An 18,083-nucleotide genomic window follows, 5' to 3' on the forward strand; every position below is an offset into this window, starting at 1 on the left:
GTTCCAGGCTGGGTGGGAGAGGTGGGTGACGCCTTTCCAATACTCAGAGCACCCATGTCACTTCTCCCTGTGACATGCACCGGTGCTCGGCACAGGCTGCAGGAGTAGGTGAAGCTCTTCCCACGCTCAGAGCAGTGATGTGGCTTCTCCCCTGTGTGGATGCGGTGGTGCCGGGCCGGGCCGGGCCGGGCCACGAGGGAAAGCTGCTCGAGCCCTGCTGCAGTGTGACACACAGGACACATCGGGCTCTCTAGGGGCCAGGCTGCAATGACACACACCCCCGTGCCCTGCCCGCTCCTACCCCGCGGGATGCACACCCTCTCGCAGCCCTGCTCCGACCGCCCACTACCCCTGGCCCCGCCCCTCCGCGCTGACCCGCCCCCCGCGCGTCCATCGCCCACAGCACACGACGGGGGTTCAACAGCCTCTCCGCCCCGGCCGCGCTCAGCCCGCCCACCTGCGCCGCGGCCAATGGGGAGCTTGCGCGTCACTACAGCGGGAGGGGGGCGGGGGGAGGAGCAAGGCGGTTCGCGCGTGCGCAGCGCAGCGCCGGCTGGGCGGCGGGGACGGGCCAGAGCGGCGGGAGGCGGCAGTCACGTGCCCGCGCTCAGGCCCCGCCCCGCGCCGCTGCCGGTAGGGCCGGGACTGCGTCCGTCGGCCCGGAAACGCGGCAGGAGCGGCGGGGGGCGGCGGCGGCAGCGTGTGGAGGCCGCCTCAGGCCCGCTTCCACACCCCGCCGCCCCGACACGAGGGAGGCCGGGTCTCTGCACAGTGGGGGGGGGGCAGCGCTGGAGTCCGGGACCGGGACTGGCCTCGTGAGAGCGGGTCGTCCTCGGCTGCGAGGGGTTGCCCACGGGTGTGTGTACGGGGGCGGGGGCGTGGACCTCCACATATACACTTGTACACGTATACACATAGGTGTGCATGTCAGTATACATACATGGAAAGAGTGCGTGTGGCAGTGCACATACATGTCTGCCTGTTTGCGCACACCTGCATGCACACACACGCAGTATGCACCTGCAGGCACGCTGTACCCTATGTGCTACACGTGCACTGTGTGTATACACCTACACATGCAGATGCGTGTGCATGCATGTACACACACACACACACACACGTGCATGCATGTACATGGCTGCATGGGCTCACACACCGAGTGCGTGAGTAGGGGTGGGAGTCAGTCAGCTCTGTGAGGCATGTGAACACCTGCATGCGATTCACGAGGTTTCCGGCAGGAAGCCGTAGCATCAGAAGCCGTTCGTATCTGCTGTGGCAAGAGGTAGGGGTGGGCGTCAGTCTACTATTTTTCATAATGAAAAACAGTGAAATTAATTTTTGAAAAGCAGGTGCCACAAAACTCAGGCCAGTTGCAGACGGGCGTCTGGAGCCGAAACAGGCTGAGAAACCCCCGTGCTAGGTACAGGAAGCCACGATGATCGCTTTCTCGACAGCATCTTCAATAGCAACTGGGTATATTTTTCATGCCTGTTAATGGGGACTGATTTCAGACACGCTCCAGTGAAGACATTAAGTAGGACTGAAATTGTCTCCTTGTTTCATTCAGCGTAGGCCTAAAGGCCTCAAGTTGCAGTTAGTTGGTTACTGAACAAACTGCCGGTTTTCAGGGAGTCTCCAGCGCTCGACGCTCCTCACCTCCCGCTCCAGCGCTCGGCGCTGTCTCCCCCGGGCACTGACGCTCCTGGTTATGCCTCTGGCTTTGCTTACACAAGAAGTTGAACCAGTTTAACTCTGGTTTACTCAATCTGGTCAATTTAAGTAGTGCACACCAATTCACAGGTGCTTTTCTTGGTGTAGCTTGTGTTGATAACTTTTTAAAACCAATTTTATTTAAATAGGCACAATATCTGGCTAGGTGAGGGTTGAAATGTCATTTCCCACACCCTTTGCATAGTCATAATTCACTAATTGAGAAATTAACTTTTTTTTCTTCTTCTTTCAGCGCTACGACTTGTTGTGAAGCATTTACAGCTGCTCCACTTATGCATATTTTCCAACAGGCAGGATCTTTTGAAAACGATACCTAATGTTATATTATTAAAATGGCTATCCATACAAGGCAGAGTGTAAAAATGAAAATGCTGACAGGTATTTTTTAATCTTTTGAGATTTTAACTAACATTTCATTGATATTTATGTTTTATTAATTATCTCTGTAAGCAAATACAAATTGACGTATTATGCATCTACGAGACAAGGGTTGCTCAATTTCCATCCCCTGGGCCAAATGCAGCCCCATGGAGCCATCACATCTGGCTTGTGGGGCTCCCCATGGGTCTGGGGAATTGGCAGCAAGCGAGTGGTGGCCATGAACACAGCCTCCCCACCACTTCCCCTGCCAAATCCCCAAGCCCCAGTACCTGCATGGCTGGTCTGAGCCAAGCTATGCCTCTTTCCCCTGTGGGCCTGGGCCACGTTCCCCCACTTCGGGATCAGGGTTGGACCGTGTCCCCTTCCTTTCCTGCAGGGCCGGGTTGGGCCAGGCCACGCACTCTTTCCCTCCCTACGGGGTCACCTGGCTAGCCTTCTTTCCCTCTTGACAAGGATGGGTCAAGCTCCTTTCCCCATCAGGGCTGTGTTGAAGCCAGTTTGTCCCCCACCTGGCCAGATGGTGCCCAGCCACGTGCCAGAGCAGGAACACCTGGATCCAGCCCGTGAATGTATTGGCCACTGGCAGTCTGGCCTGCTGTGTTGGGGCTGCACTGTACTATCGGTGGTCCATTAAACCAATTTTAAAGAAACGAGTCATGGAATCACAGATTATGCGATCATAATTTTATCACTACTTTATATTTTCCTTTCAAAGGAAAAACTAGAAGTACTCTGTGACAGGCTCACAGCCACAGGGGCTGCCATGACACCCCTAGCGGCCTTGCTGCTCCTGCCTGGCTCCAGCTCTAATGTCACTCTCTCTTCATTGTTCACCAGCCGTGCCTTGCTCTTAATATTACAGGTTGATTCAAGGAGGCTGCTAGCAGGCCTTAGAGTGAGCCCGAATCCAGTAAGTTTCCCCTGGGTCTGAGGCCCCATTGGCCACTATCCAGACATCCAACCTTGGTAGGTTCCTCTCGGCCTGACTACAGGTGCCCTACAGGGACCTAGCCTTAAGGGCAAACGGTGTGGTTCCTTTTCCTCCCCTACTCCACGCCCTAAGCCTCAGAGATGTTCTCCCTTTGATTTTCCTTCTTATGCACTCTGCCCCCTTGAGCTCCCAGACCCCTCCACCGCCCAGCCCTGGACACAGGTGGCTCTGGGCCTCTTGGACCTCGTGATCTGGGTCTCAGCCTTTTTTCAGTGCTGGGACCCCTCCCTGGGTCCCACCCTCAGTGTGAGGGCTCCTGGGATACTGGCTCTCTAAGCAAGCCTTGAGTCTGCACCCCCAGGGTTCAAGGCTAAACATAAATCAATAAGAAACATCACCGCCGTCTGGCAGACACCTCAGTCTTTAGAGGTGTAACATAAAGACCACTTGCCTGTAAACCCAGTCTTCCTCAGTCCAAGAAACTTGCCTCTGTTTCCAGACCTGTAGAGTTGTTTAGCCAAAATCCAGTTCCCTTCAGGGACCCGGAGCCAGGAGTTCTGCACTGTGCAGTAGCTGGGGGGAAACGAAGAGACTGGTGCAGACTCGGGGCTCATGTAGCTCCAGCCTGAGCCCTCTTCCAGCCAGGTGAGTCCCTCATTAGCTCCCCCCTGCCCCCTAAAAGCAGCCTCTCAGGCTGCTTGCTCTCCTAAAGGGTCAGGCACATCCCAGTGCCCTGTTACATATTCTGTATACTAGATAACCATGATAGTTGATTACTGTGTTAATTATTTGTACGTCCTTCCATGAGGAGAGGTGACAATCCTGACTAAAGTTCTGTTGTAGCAGATGCTGTACAAATGCAAATAAAGACTTAGGGTGTGTGTAAATGAAATGAAAATTCCCGTTTATGTCGACGCAACTGCATTTGTCACTATGGCCTGTTTGTTAGTTCTTATCCTGAAAAGATATAGTCTGAAAAAGCTCCATTTGTATTCGAAGGCCAAGTCTGTGTGTGCATAGTTTTCGACAAATGAGCTGTTAAACTCGGTAAGACTATTAGCGCATGAGGCTAAATGTTTGCATAATCATTTGCAGAAGTGGGGTGTGAAACTAGTTTTACAAATATACAGCAAAGCTAAGGCAGGTCTTACCTTTAAAGCCGCTAATCAGTCTAGTATTATGACTTCATTTGCTTAGCTAGAGTAAACCAAACAAAGGAAATGAGACTTAATAGATACAGCATGGGATACTGGAGTTTTTACAGGTTAGTTTTATTTTGGTACTGTGTGTAGGCCACATTAGCCCACTGATTGCACTGGTTGTTGTGCAAACACACATGAGCTTCATGCTGATAAATTACACTTTTAAGCCTTGGGACCGTTCTCTTTCTCTCTTGGTTGGAGGATTTGGACCAAAAAGGAAAAACACAGGGAGGGGGGACTTTGGGGAAGTGATTGAACAGAACAAAATCTGAAAAACGATTCTGCAAGAATATCTTCTTTTACCACCTGTCATGATGTAGAAATAGGCAAGAGGTCAGTTTGGCTTTTAAATTCAAATTGTAGGTGTGGGATGAAAAAAAACCACCCCATTTCTTCCACCTGTTCCCTTATATACTAAGCAAATCTGATTTAGAGAAAGAAGGGTTTTCTTTTTACTAAAACTGCACTTAACCTTGACCTGGCAATCGCATAGCATCATAGCTCCTAAATTATTTGACTATTTGATTACTGTAACTTTTAAAAAAATGAAACATCTAGGAATTAAGAACTGTAAAGTAACAGGTAGTGTGTTATTTTATCATCTCAGGTTCAAGCAGGACAGTTTCAGGAAAGTATGACTTGAGAGAGGCAGCCAGACAGACAATCCAAATGCTTCAGTTGGCAGGATGAAGTGATATGCTAATGTAAGAGAAAAGGTGGGTGTACAATGGCAAGGAAATAAATACCCGTTAAAGGGATGGGAGGTCTAGGACAGTGGTTCTCAACATTTTTTGTACCAGGACCTATTTATGAAGATCAGTGGCCAGTCCCCACCTGCCTTCCCCCAGCCCTGCTAAAGGGAGCCCCCAGCTGCCCCTGTGCCATTCGGGCCGAAGTCCCGCAGTTCGTGCGGATTTCAGCGGAGAGAGTCCAGCCCCAGCACAGGCTGGAGGGAGGAGGGGAGGCCTGTGGCGGCCCCCCCCCGCCCTGGTCTGGGGCTGCCATGCCTCACTAGGCAGCCTGGTCATGGTCCCTCCAGCCCGTCCCCCCAGCAGCGTCTCCCAGTTGCTCTGCCCATACAAGTATGAGCACCAGCCCAAGTGCCACCAGCCCACCTATGCAGCTCCCCCCGATGCCTCCTTCTCTTGCTGAAGGGGCAGGCGCCTACCCCTCCCGTCCCCCCTGCCCTGATGCAGCCTTGACGCCCGGCTATCTTCCCCCATATCTGGCAGGTACCCATCCCCCCTGCCCACGCACACACAGTCCCCAAGTCCCGGACCTCCAACCCCCACTGATCATACACTTACCTGCATCCAGCTATTGGTGCTACTCCCAGGACCCTGCCTGGGTGCATGCAGGCCATGGGGATGTGTGTGCAGAGACACACGTGTGCCTGCTGCCTCCAGTCACCCAAGCAGTGACTTGCAGGCAGGCTGGAATGAAGGTTGTGTGTCTGGGGAATGACAAGCTAGATGTGTGTGGAATTAAGGGCTAGCTCTGAAGAAGATGACAGTGGGAGAGATTGGGGGTGGAGGGGAAGAGGTGGGAGAGGTGGATTCTTTGCTAGTGAGCTTCCCTGGGAGTCAGGCAGCGTGGGATAGCTAGGATCTTCCTGCGAGCCCAGCTGTAAGTGTTCGGATTCAATGCTGGCAAGCATAATAAATATTGTTATAGCGTTTTGATGATAGTGTTAGAGCACGGGTGCTCAGCCTCTGGTCCTTGGGCCAATTGCAGCCTGTGGAGCTATGATATCTGCCCCATTGGGCTCCCCACAGTTGGGAAATTTGAGGGTTTCTCACCTGTCTAAACTCTTTCTTCTGGTGAGATACCCCCCTCCCCCTCCCCCATTGCCTTTGGATTGGTTTCTTGTCATGCCCCTACCTTTCCTCCCTCCATGGGCTTCGATTGGGGCTGGCCAAAAATCCCTGTTCATGCTGGATCAGGACTGGGCTGTGCCCTACCCCACTCTGGACAGCTGGATGGGGCCCTGTCATGAACTCCTTGGGCCCCAGATTGGAACCACTGACTGCGTACTGCTTGCATATGGATTGGGCACTGCCCATCCATCTCACCAGACAAAAAGGTTGAGCACTCTTTGTTAAGAGTGGTGTTTTAGCTGTGATGATCCAGGAAGTATGCAAAAGGCAAGGATTTTTTGGGTGTGGTGACTTTTATTGGACCAACTGTATGGTTGGAATTAAATTACTCCTCAATGTCTTCATCAGCGACTTGGACGAGGGAGTGAAGTGTACTCTGTCCAAGTTTGCAGATGACACAAAGCTGTGGGGAGAAGTGGACACGCCGGAGGGCAGGGAACAGCTACAAGCACACCTGGACAGGTTGGACAAATGGGCAGAAAACAACAGAATGCAATTCAACAAGGAGAAATGCAAAGGGCTGCACCTAGGGAGGAAATATGTCCAGCACACCTACTGCCTAGGGAATGACCTGCTGGGTGGCACGGAAGCAGAAAGGGATCTCGGAGTCCTAGTGGACTCCAAGATAAACATGAGCCGGCAGTGTGACGGAGCCATCAGAAAAGCTAATGGCACTTTATCGTGCATCAGCAGATGCATGACGAACAAATCCAAGGAGGTGATACTTCCCCTCTATTGGGCGCTGGTCAGACCGCAGTTGGAGTACTGTGTGCAATTTTGGGCGCCACACTTCAAGAGGGATGTGGATAACCTGGAGAGGGTCCAGAGAAGGGCCACTCGTATGGTTAAGGGCTTGCAGACCAAGCCCTACGAGGCGAGACTAGAGAACCTGGACCTCTTCAGCCTCTGCAAGAGAAGGTTGAGAGGCGACCTTGCGGCTGCCTATAAGTTCATCACGGGGGCACAGAAGGGAATTGGTGAGGTTTTATTCACCAAGGCGCCTCGGGGGGGTTACAAGAAATAATGGCCACAAGGTAGCAGAGAGCAGATTTAGACTGGACATTAGGAAGAACTTCTTCCCAGTTCGAGTGGCCAAGGTCTGGAACGGGCTCCCAAGGGAGGTGGTGCTCTCCCCTACCCTGGGGGTTTTCAAGAGGAGGTTAGATAGGCATCTAGCTGGGGTCATCTAAACCCAGCACTCTTTCCTGCCTATGCAGGGGGTCGGACTCGATGATCTATTGAGGTCCCTTCTGACCCTAACTTCTATGAATCTATAAGTTAGATAAGCTTTCAAACACAAGATTCATAAATTAATAGATTCATAGATGCTAGGGTTGGAAGGGACCTCAACAAACCATTGAGTCCGACCCGCTGCCTAGGCAGGAAAGAGTGCTGGGGTCAGATGACCCCAGCCAGATGCCTATCCAGCCTTCTCCTAAAGACTCCCAAGGTAGGGGAGAGCACCACCTCCCCTGGAAGCCCATTCCAAATTGTGGCCACCCTTCCCGTGAAGAAAGTTTTTGTGATGTCTAGCCTAAATCTGCTCTCTGTCAGTTTGTGACCATTGTTCCTTGTTACCCCAAGAGGCATCCTGGTGAACAGAGCATCTCCGGTTCCTTGCTGCGCCCCCCCTAATGAATTTGTAGTTGGCCACAAGATCACCTCTCAGCCTTCTCTTGTGGAGGCTGAAGAGGTCCAGATCCCTTAGTCGCCCCTCATAGGGCTTAGCCTGTAAACCCTTAACCGTACAAGTGGCTCTCCTCTGGACCCTCTTGAAGCTGTCCACATCCTTCTTAAAGTATGGTGCCCAAAACTGGACGCAGTACTCCATCTGGAGTCTGACCAGTGCCGCATAGAGGGGAAGTGTCACCTCCTTGGTTCTAGTTGTCATGCATCTGCTGATGCACGATTAAGTGCAGTTAGCTTTGCTGATGATTCGTCACACTGACGACTCACGCTCATCTTGGAGTCCACTAGGACTCCGAGATCCCTTTCCGCTTCTGCGCTGCTGAGAGGGTCATTTCCTAGCCAGTAGGTGCGCTGGATATCTTTACGTCCTAGGTGCAGTACTCTGCATTTGTCCTTGTTGTACTGCATCCTGTTGTGTTCAGACCACTTTTCCAACCTGTCCAGGTCTGCCTGCAGTCATTCCCTACCCTCCAGAGTGCTTACTTCACCCCACAATTTGGTATCATCTGCAGACTTGCACAGAGGACACTTCACGCCCACATCCAAGTCACTGATGAAGACACTGAAGAGTACAGGTCTAAGGACTGAGCCCGGTGGGAACCCACTACCCAGATGCTTCCAGGTCGATACCGACCCGTCTGCTACCACTCTCTGGGTGCGACCCGCAAGCCAATTTGCCACCTGCCAGACCGTGTAAACATCTAAGTCACAGCCTCTTAATTTATTTAAGAGAATGGGATGAGATACGGAATCGAAGGTCTTCCTAAAATAAAAAAAACCAACATCCACCTCTACTTCTGCATCAGCATTTTGTGACCTGGTTATAAAATGAAACCAGATTAGTCAGGCATGATCCACCTGCTACGGATCAATGCTGGTTGCCCTGCTGCATTATTTTTCCCGCTGGACTCCCACAAATATGATCCTTAATAATCTTTTCAAAGACTTTTCCAAGGATGGAGGTGAGGCTGACTGGCCTATAATGACTTGTATCCTCTTTCCTCCCCTTCTTGAAAATGGGGACCACATTGGCCCTTTTCCAGTCCTCTGGGACCTGACCCGAGTGCCACGAGTGCTCAAACAGCCGTGCCAGTGGCTCTGCAATGACACCGGCAAATGCCTTCAGTACTCGCGGATGCAGCGCGTCTGGGCCTGCTAACTTAAACACATCCAGTCCATCCAAGTGACTCTGCACCACGTCAGCGCCGACAGTTGGTAGGCTGGTATCCCTCTGATCCCATCTAAGAACCTGTTAGGAGACTGATCTTGACCCTTGTTCAAGGACACTGAGGCAAAAAACTCATTGAATAGCTCAGCCTTGTCCCCCCTGTCTGTCACTAATTGCTCGTGTTTCTTCAGTAGGGGTCCTGTGCTGCCCTGCGCCTTCGTTTTGCTCCCTACATACCTGACAATAGACTTCTTGTTGTCTTTAATTTGTGTTGCCAGCCTCAGCTCTGTAGTTGCTTTGGCCTTTCTAACTGCCACCCTGCAAGTGCAGGCCAAGTAGATACACTCCTCCTTGGTAGCTTCCTCCTGCTTTCACCACCTATATGCCTTCTTTTTTTTTTTTGCCCTTAGGCTCTTCTGGATGTTTGTGTTTAGCCAAGGAAGTTTTTTGGCCCCTTTCTCCCCTTTCCCTCGCACTGGGATCATCTCCCTCTGTGCCTGAAGGATCACTTCCTTTAGGAACGACCTCCCTTCCTGGACTCCCATCTCGCCAATACTCCTCTCCTGCAGTGCATCGCTGGTTAAACTGAGCACACTGAAGTTAGCCTTCCTAAAGTCAAGCACCTCCATCCTATTATTATCTTACCCACTCGACGCCGTATGATAAATTTGATTGAGTGAGTGGTGGTCACTGTCCCCAAGGTGACCACGAATCTGTAGTTCCCCTACCAGGTCATCCCCCATAGCCAACACCAAGTCCAGTGGGACCGTATACTTCCTGCGTTAGGTGAGCGGTTGGATTTGGCTGACTGCTTTTCCCAGCAGATGTCAGGGTAGTTTAGGTCCCCCATGACAACCATGTCCCTAGACTGTACGGCCTCTGAGAGCTGCCGCAAGCATTCCCAGTCTAGCTCTGCTCCTTGATGTGGTGGTCTGTAGCAGACCCCCATCACCAGGTCCCTTTCCCCTTGACCTCCGTGTGTCCTAACCCACAATGCTTTAACTTTCTCTTAAGACTCCCTTCTGTGCACTCACCTGAACACGGTCTGAAACCAATGATGCTAATGCGCAGAGTTCAGACTCCTCCTGCTCTCCCCTCAACTAAATAGGGATGGGAGAAAACCCCTTCCCACGTCCCTACAGCTGGCCCAGGTCACCTTACTGCTGCTGCTGGTTCCTTACCACGGCACAGGCGCCAAGGGCGCACACACGCTTGCTTCAGCATCCCAAGTAAAAGTCAAATGCTCTAGGTGAGGCTTGAACTCACAACCTTAGCAGCACTTCCATAGGGTTGTTTTTACAAGTACCACATGCTAACCCACTGCACCACCAGAGCTGAACTGAAAGGCTTTTTGTCACTCTTTTAGAGCATTGGTTTAAAGTAATTGTATCTCTGCTATTGGCTTTTGGATTTAATAAAGACATTTGAACTGAGTTACTGACACGCTCAACCAAATTCTAACACAACATACAGGGCGCATCTACATGTGTCACTATGGCAACTTTACTGTGCTGTGTGTGTGGCACATGATTATTTTTAGCCGCTACTTCACCGTAGTGGCGCGCTATACCAGGGGAGTGTGTTGCAATGGGGAGGTAGCTGCTGTTTGCGTGTAGATGCCCATGGATGCTACATCGCCAATTTTGTTTCTTATACTGCTGTTTTTCCAAATGTTTCTAATAAATCAGAGAAAACTAGGGTTGAAAGGGGTTCCAGTAACTCATCTAGTCCAACCCCTTGCTAAAAGCAGGACCATCCTTAATTTGATCATGCCAGAGACTTGTCGAGCCGGGCCTTAAAATCCTCCAAGAGTCCACCACCCTCTAGATAAGCCGTCCCAGCACTTCACCAATCTCTTAGTCAGAAAGTTTTTCCTAATGTCCAGCTTGTTCACATCCCTTCTGTAGTAGGGGGCACAAAACTGAGCACAGTACTCCACATGTAACCTCACCAGTGCAGAAAAGTGGGGAATAATGACTTCCCTCAGTGCTGACAACACTCCTACTAATGCAGCCCAGTATGCTGTTAGCCTTCTTGGCAACAAGCACACACTGTTGGCACCTATTCAGCTTATTGTCCGCTGTAACCCCCGGGTCCTTTTCTGTGGAGCTGCTGCTTAGCCAGTTGGTCCCACGCCTGTAGCGGTGCATGAGACTGTTCTGTCTTAAGTTCAGGACTTTGCACTTCTTCTTCTGGAGCTTTGCCTTCTTCCCCTGCATGGCTGGTTTCAGGCCTGGCCATTCTTCCTTCCATGGGACTGCTGTGGGGACAGGCATGCCCCCAACCTGCCGCTGTAGTGGGGCCTTGTCAAGCCCCTTGGGCTCGGGTTGAGGCTGACAAAGCCCCCTTTCTGCGCTGTCTTGGGGCTGGCGTGCCCCCTGCCTCCCTCTGCACAGATGGATGGGGCCCTGGCATGCCTTTGTTTAGAGCGATGTTTGAGCACCCCGTGGTTTGAGCACCCGTTTGTGTAGAGTTATGTTCTACCTGTGATGATCTAGGAAGTATGCAAGAGGCAAGGATTTTTGGGTGTGATCACTTTTGTTGGACCAACTGAATGGTTGGAATTAAGTTAGACAAGCTTTCAAACGCAAAACGTTCTTTGTCAGTGTTTTAGAGCAGTTGCTTAAAGCAGGTGTAGTCAATCTGGGGTATGCCTACCCCTGGAGGTAATTTGAAAGGTCCCAGGGAATGTACAGGGGCGGGCGCAGATGTAGCACACCTGCTGCCTCACAGGAGCAGGGCCAGGGCGGAGGGAGAGCGGGGCCCACAGAAGCTGCGCTGCCGCTGCTCTGCCACTCACCGTGCCCCTGCTCTGTCTGGCCCTTGCCACCCCCCGCCACGTCTGACCGTTCGCCACCCCCACCTGCTCCGCATCCGGCTGCTCCCACCCCCCTGGGGGTACACTTTTTAAAGAAGGGGCTGCCGGGGGTACACTTACTAAAAAAAAGGTTGAAAACTACTGGCTTAAACTCACTATATATCTGCTATTGGCTTTTGGATTTAATAAAGACATTTTAGCTGGATTTAATAAAGACATTTTTCTGACATACTCAATCAAACTCTAACACAACATGCAGTGTTGTTCTGGCTTTTGAAGACTGCCCAGAAACCTGTGCTTTTTTATTAATTGCTGATCATTTTACAGCTTTTAGAGAAAAAGGAAATTAGTTAAGCTCTTTCTGAGTAGTAAGATACTCATGTTTATTAAAAGCTTAATGAAATTTGGGACAATAACGAAATAATACCTTTAAAATATTTTTTAGAAGTTATGCATTTATATTAGGGGCGTACCGATAGAGATTTTTGGGGCCGATATTGCTAGCTGATCTTTAAGGAGGCATATTTGCTGATACCGATCTGGTTTCCGATACAGCTACCTCCAGCTGGTTAACTCCGGTCTGGTGGAAGGGGAAGGAGAAGGGGAAGGGGAAGGGGAAGGGGAAGGGGCGTGGCGGGGGTGCAGATCAACGCCGCCTATGGTGAGGGAGGAGGCAGAGGGAGGTGCTGCCCAGGCGGGGTGCAGGGGACGGAGCCAGAGTTCGTGATAGGGGGCCAGCTGTCACCGCTGCTTGCAACCCGGGAAGGCACTGGGGGGACATGTGCCCCCCTGGATCTGTGTGGGACGGGGCAGGCTGCAGCCAGGACCGCGTGGGGCTCTTCTCGGCAGGGGCTAGGCTTGGAGTGGGTGCCGGCAGTGCTGGGAGGATGCTGCATCCAGCCCAAATTTTGCCAGGGCTCTGCTTCCAGCGCCACCACCGCCAGCCACTCGGTGCAGCCCTGGCTCAACGCCCCACCTCCACCCATGCACCAGGAAAACCCGGGGCTGCATTGGGCTGCTGGCAGCGGTGGCACTGGGAGCACAGCGGTGGTGAAATCTGGGGTGGATGCAGCATCCTCCCAATGCCACCGGCGCCCTCTCCGAGCCCAGCCTCCACCGAGAAGAGCTCCACGCAGCCCCGGCTGCAGCCCACCCTGCCGTGCACAGATCCAAGGGGCGCGCCCCCCCCCGCCCGTGCCCTCCCAGAGTGCAGGTAGCAGTGGGAGCCACCTCCCCCCACCATAAGCTGGAGCTCCCCCTCTCCACCCTGCCTGGACAGCACCTGTCCCCACCCCCTCCATCACCAGCGGGAGCCTTGATCTGCCCCCCACATGCCGCTTTCCTCCCCTTCCACCACACTGGACTTGCCAGCTGAAGGCAGCTCTCCACGCTGCCAGATGTGCTCCTTGCTTCCTGAGTGCTGTGCTGTGACTGCACAGCACAGGCATTTATCAGCCAAATTATCAGCCCCATCGGGCCGATATCCGATACAGCCAGTTTTATTTGTACTGATACCGATCCGATATCAGACCAAGGTATCAGTGCACCTCTAGTTTATATGATCGCTCACAGCGCTGCTAAGTGGTGCAAATCACAAGCTCTCTTATTGTACCTGTAGGCTTTCATATATGACTGCAAAGTTGCTAACTTTTCTTATATACAAAAAACTAGAACTCTGGGTTCCAAAATGATACCTTTTATTAGACCAACTGGAAAATGGCAAGAAAACTGTCCTTTTCTGCAGGCTTTCGGGATCAAAGTCCCTTCGTAAGGCTCTGGGAAAAGTGTAGATGTTACAAGATGGTAAAACGTCCCCATAGGTAGGAAAGAAACTTCATTTTTGCACAGAGGGAGCTGAAGATGGAGGGCCGTCCCTCTGGGTCCTTGAGAATGTCTTTGTGAGCTGTGCTGAGTAGCTCTTTGATGTGTAGGAACTTTTCTTATAACCTTTCAAGTAAAAATGCGAATTAAACAGATGCTTGGCTTGCATGTTAACATCCTATTTGTCAAAGTTGTAGTTCTTGTGCTGCTCTTTCTCCAAATTTTCCTCATAAAGATTTTTCATAATCAGCTATTAATTAGTACTTTTGCTTTCAAGTAACAGTTCAAAAAAATCAAAATGTATTAGCTGAGAGACTGCTCATTTTCAAATAAGAACAAAAAATAATCTTGTATTTTAACTTTTTCCCCCTCCAGATATGTCAGTTGACCAGTTTAAAAGTGGATGGGATTAAGTTGTCCTTTTGGTGATACCAAGCGTACATTAGGTTTGAGTGTAACCTCCTAAATCCCTGTTGTGCTGTGCTCTTAATGAATAGCTTCACCAAGGTTTTGGTGTTAACGTGCAAGACTATTTTATCAACCTTTGTTAATTATAGAGTTTTGAAATTGTGCTCTGTCACGATTGATATTTTCAAAACTGTACATGTATTCTTGATGATGTACTAGCAGTAAGATGCACCGATAAAGATGTTTTGGGCCGATACCGATGGCTGATTGTAGACCATCCATATTGGATGATACTGATCCAATTGCCAAGATGCAGCCTGGCAGCTTGGAGAACGGCATTTGGCTGGTAAGTCTGTGGGGGTGAAGGGGTGTTGGGAAGGAAAGAGGCATGGGGGCGCAGATTGAGGTCCCCCGCAGTGAGAGAGGGAGTGGGGCTGGGGCAGGGGCAGGCACTGCCCAGCTGAAGTGGGGCAGGACGTGAGACGGAGCCGCAACTCATCCGAGGGTGGCAGGGAGGGAAGGGGTGGCTCCCACTGCTGCACGCGTCCCCAGGGCAGGCTTGTTTGGAGATTTTGGTGCCAGGAGATCAAGTGCTAGAATAAAGTCGTATATTAAAGACCATTAAATCACTAGTACCACGTAGCATTCATTCAGGAGCTGTAAAGAATGAAATGACTGAGCTTGTCTTGCATTTAAAAGCTTTTCTAACTTGATCTTAACTACACAGTGGATCCAGTAAAAAATATCACCCTAAGAAACTCTTGCCTCTCTCCTAAGAAAAATACAGTCTCATTAAAATCACCTATTATAACAGAGGGTTGTAAACTATACCTTACTTTTAAAACAGGGCTGAATGGTGGTCGTGGCGATTATAAACCCATAATCCATAGACGAGCGCTATCTTCAACTGTTTGAAGAAGTAAACAGATAAAAAAAGGGGGACAAGCCAGTGCAGCTTTTGTAACGGGAAACAATTTGTCTCTAGTCTTTTCTTTCATTTGAACAAAACCGGTGGATGAAACTGCAGTGGAAGAGGTCACAGAATCAGAGAAAATGAGGGTTGGAAGGGACCTCAGGAGGTCGTCTAGTCCGAGCCCCTCATGAGGTGCAACTCCAGGTGTGCTTTGGCCCTCCTGATTTCGTCCCTGCATGCCAAGCAGTACTGTTATGCTCCTTCCTAGTCGTTGGTCCAACTTTCTACTTCTTGCACGCTGCCTTTTTGTGTTTTAGCGTGCTGAGAGTTCCCTGCTAAGCCGACCTGGTCATCTGCCATTCTTGCTAGTCTTTCTGCGCATTGAGACGGTTTATTCCTGTGCCCTCCGTCAGGTTTCTTTAAAATACTGCCAGCTCTCCTGGACTCCTTTTACTTTCCGATTGGCCTCCCAGGGGAGCCCGCCCATCAGCACTTCCTGAGTGAAGGGAAGTCTGCTTTTCTGAAGGGCGGGGCTCGTACCCTGCTGCCTGTCTGCCTCCTGATCCTGAACTCAGTCATCTCGTGGTTGGTGCTGCCCACGGTGCCATTCACTGATTGATTCCCCACCAATTCTTCTCAGTTTGTCAGCAGGAGGTCAGGAAGAGCATGGCCCCTACTTGGCCTCTGCACCGCTTGCACCAGGAGGTTGTCCCCAGCACTCTCCAGCACTTTCCTGGTGTGCCTGTGCGCTGCTGTATTGCCTTCCCAGCAGATGTCGGGGATTGAAATCCCCCGTGAGAACCGTGGCCCGTGATTGGTAAATCCGCTCGCTGTTTGAAGAAAGCCTCATCCACCACTTCCTCCTGGTCTGGTGGTCTGTAGCAGACACCCACCATGACATCACTCGTGTTGCTCTTCCCTCTGACCCGAACCCAGAGACTTCCTACAGACCTAGCTCCAGTTTCAGACCGGAGCTTTGAGCCGTTGTACAGATACTTGTGCATGTGCAATTCCTCCGTCTCTCCTCCGCTGCTTGTCCTTCCTGAACAGTTTATATCCACCCATTGCAGTGCTCCAGCCATGCGCGCTGTCCCACCAAGTCTGTTATTCCAGTCATGTCATGGTTCTGTGACTGCAAGGACTTCCAAGTCTTATTGCTTATTTCCCAAGCTTCATGCATGTGTGTACAGACACCTGAGGACCTAGCTGATTGCTCTGCTTTCTCAGGAAGAATGAGAGGCTTTCCTTTTCCCTCATTTTCCTGCACTTCCTCCAGGTCACCTGCTTCCCCACTTACCTCAGGGCTTTGGTCTCCATCCTCCAGCGCACAGAGTTTAAATTTTAAAGCCTTCCTCACTAGGTTAGTGAGCCCGTCTGGAAATAAGTCGTTCCCTCTCTTCGTCCTGTGTCTCCCTAGCAATCCTTCTTGGAACAACTTCCCTTGGTTGAAGAAGCCAAAGCCTGCTGGTGTCACTGTCTGTGTCGCCATGCATTGATCTGCAAGATGCGTCTGCTTCCGATCAGGCCCTTCCCTTTGACCAGCAGTATTGAGGAGAACACCACCCGAGTCCCCTTCCTCTTCACCCTGGCACCCAGAGCCCTGTAGTCACTTTTGATCTGCTCAGGGTCGCCCCTGGCAGTATCACGGGTGCCGACATGGATGAGCAGCATGGAGGTAGCCAGAGCCTGGATGAGTGTGGGTAACTGCTCCGTGACCTCTCAGGTCCAGGCTCCAGGGAAGCAGCAGAGCTCCTGAGACAACAGGTCAGGCTGGCAGACGGACGCCTCTTCCCCTAGAGGAGGGAGTCTCCAGCCACCCCCACCCTTCACTTCCTCTTGGTGGCAGTGGTCTCGACCCTCCCTCTCTTGGAAAGGCTTGGCCTGGCCTCTGCCACCGACGGAACATGCTCCTCCTCTGCTGCTGGGGCTTCACGTCTCTTCTCCAGGCAAACCGCTGCAGGTGGGCGTGAATATTTCTCCTTGCTGCAAGAGGTCACAAGCTTTCAGCTTCTGCCTTCCTTGGCGTTCAAGTCCTCTTCCTTCTCTAGTGCCGCCCTTGGCAGTCTTGTCACCACAGTAGAAGTATCCTCAAGCATCAAATTGATGAAGTTGTCATGGTGGAGGATGCTTTGGAGCCTCGCCACCTCCTCCTGTAGCTCTCTCGCCTGCTTCCCGAGGGGCACCACCTGAACGCGCGGCTCACATCACAGGCTCCCCCATCTCGCTGTCACTGAAAGGAACCTGCCAGCGGCAAACCCCGTGGGGTAGATGGTGAGCGCTCCTGCCTGGGTGGACACCTCACAGGTAGGAGCCCAGAGAGAGCTGGCAGTGGCAGTGGCTCGGGGATTTTGATGTCTTCCAGGCGTGTCGCTGGGTTTCTTAATCCGCTCCCTCTCTCTGCTCGCCCCTCTTTCCAAGCAGACCTTTCCTAGCAAACTCCCTTGTAAACTGGCCTCTGTGCTGCTCCTTGGTCCCAAAAGCTTCCCTTTCCCCTGCTAACCCGCTTCCTCTCTCCAAGTTTACGGTGAAGGAAGGTGAGGGAGAGCTTCCAGATAAATTACCTAGCAAACGCCGCCTCCAACTTCCCTCTCACTCTGGACTCCAGTTAAGCAAGGAGCACAAGAACTGGTCTAATTGCTGTGTTTTACCTACTTACACTAAATAGATGTAGATTAGGTACTCTCAATTAAAGAAAGGTCTTACATTAAAGGCTCCCCTTTAAAGAACGGGGGGCAAACTGACCTGTGAACTAACTTTAAAAAAACATATTATTTCTATATATAAATAGCTACATGTCTATATAACTGTACCTCTAACACAGTGGTTCCCAAACTGTAGGTCACAACCCCAAATGGGCTTGAAACATCAGCAGGCTGGGGTGGCAGGGGTGGGGGGCTATGGGTGGGGAGCGAGGGGTCATGCTGAGGAATGGGGCCATAAATGGATCGTGCTGAGGAAAAGTTTGGGAGGCACTGCTCTGACAGCCTGCCTTGTGACTGCTGTGGTTTGCTTGACAGTCCAAACCACACTTTTACAGTTACACCGCTCTTAGTCTTGTTACAAAGACTGTACTGTGCAGTGTGCACACCCGTCACCGTCACATTGAAACCTGCAAACTGACTTATGAACTGTTTGCAAACTGCC

General features: G+C 51.4%; 1 long non-coding RNA gene and 1 other non-coding gene across 4 annotated transcripts in view; one reads left to right on the plus strand and one right to left on the minus strand.

Annotated features, from left to right (window-relative positions):
• The first annotated feature begins 862 nt into the window (after positions 1–862).
• The window catches only part of LOC132248721 (uncharacterized), a 42,115-nt gene continuing 24,894 nt past the window's right edge, over positions 863–18,083 (plus strand). The window contains exons 1-3 of one of the 3 annotated variants that reach the window (XR_009460073.1): positions 863–2,109; positions 4,853–4,961; positions 8,324–12,393. This is a non-coding gene — a long non-coding RNA (uncharacterized LOC132248721). The other 2 variants (XR_009460074.1, XR_009460069.1) reach the window with 2 other exon arrangements.
• TRNAT-UGU (transfer RNA threonine (anticodon UGU)) lies at positions 10,221–10,314 on the minus strand. The gene is made up of 2 exons: positions 10,277–10,314; positions 10,221–10,256 (listed from the first exon to the last, which is right to left on the minus strand). It is a non-coding gene; the product is annotated as a tRNA-Thr (tRNA).

Source organism: Alligator mississippiensis, chromosome 1 (assembly GCF_030867095.1).
Source record: "Alligator mississippiensis isolate rAllMis1 chromosome 1, rAllMis1, whole genome shotgun sequence".
NCBI lineage: Eukaryota > Metazoa > Chordata > Crocodylia > Alligatoridae > Alligator > Alligator mississippiensis.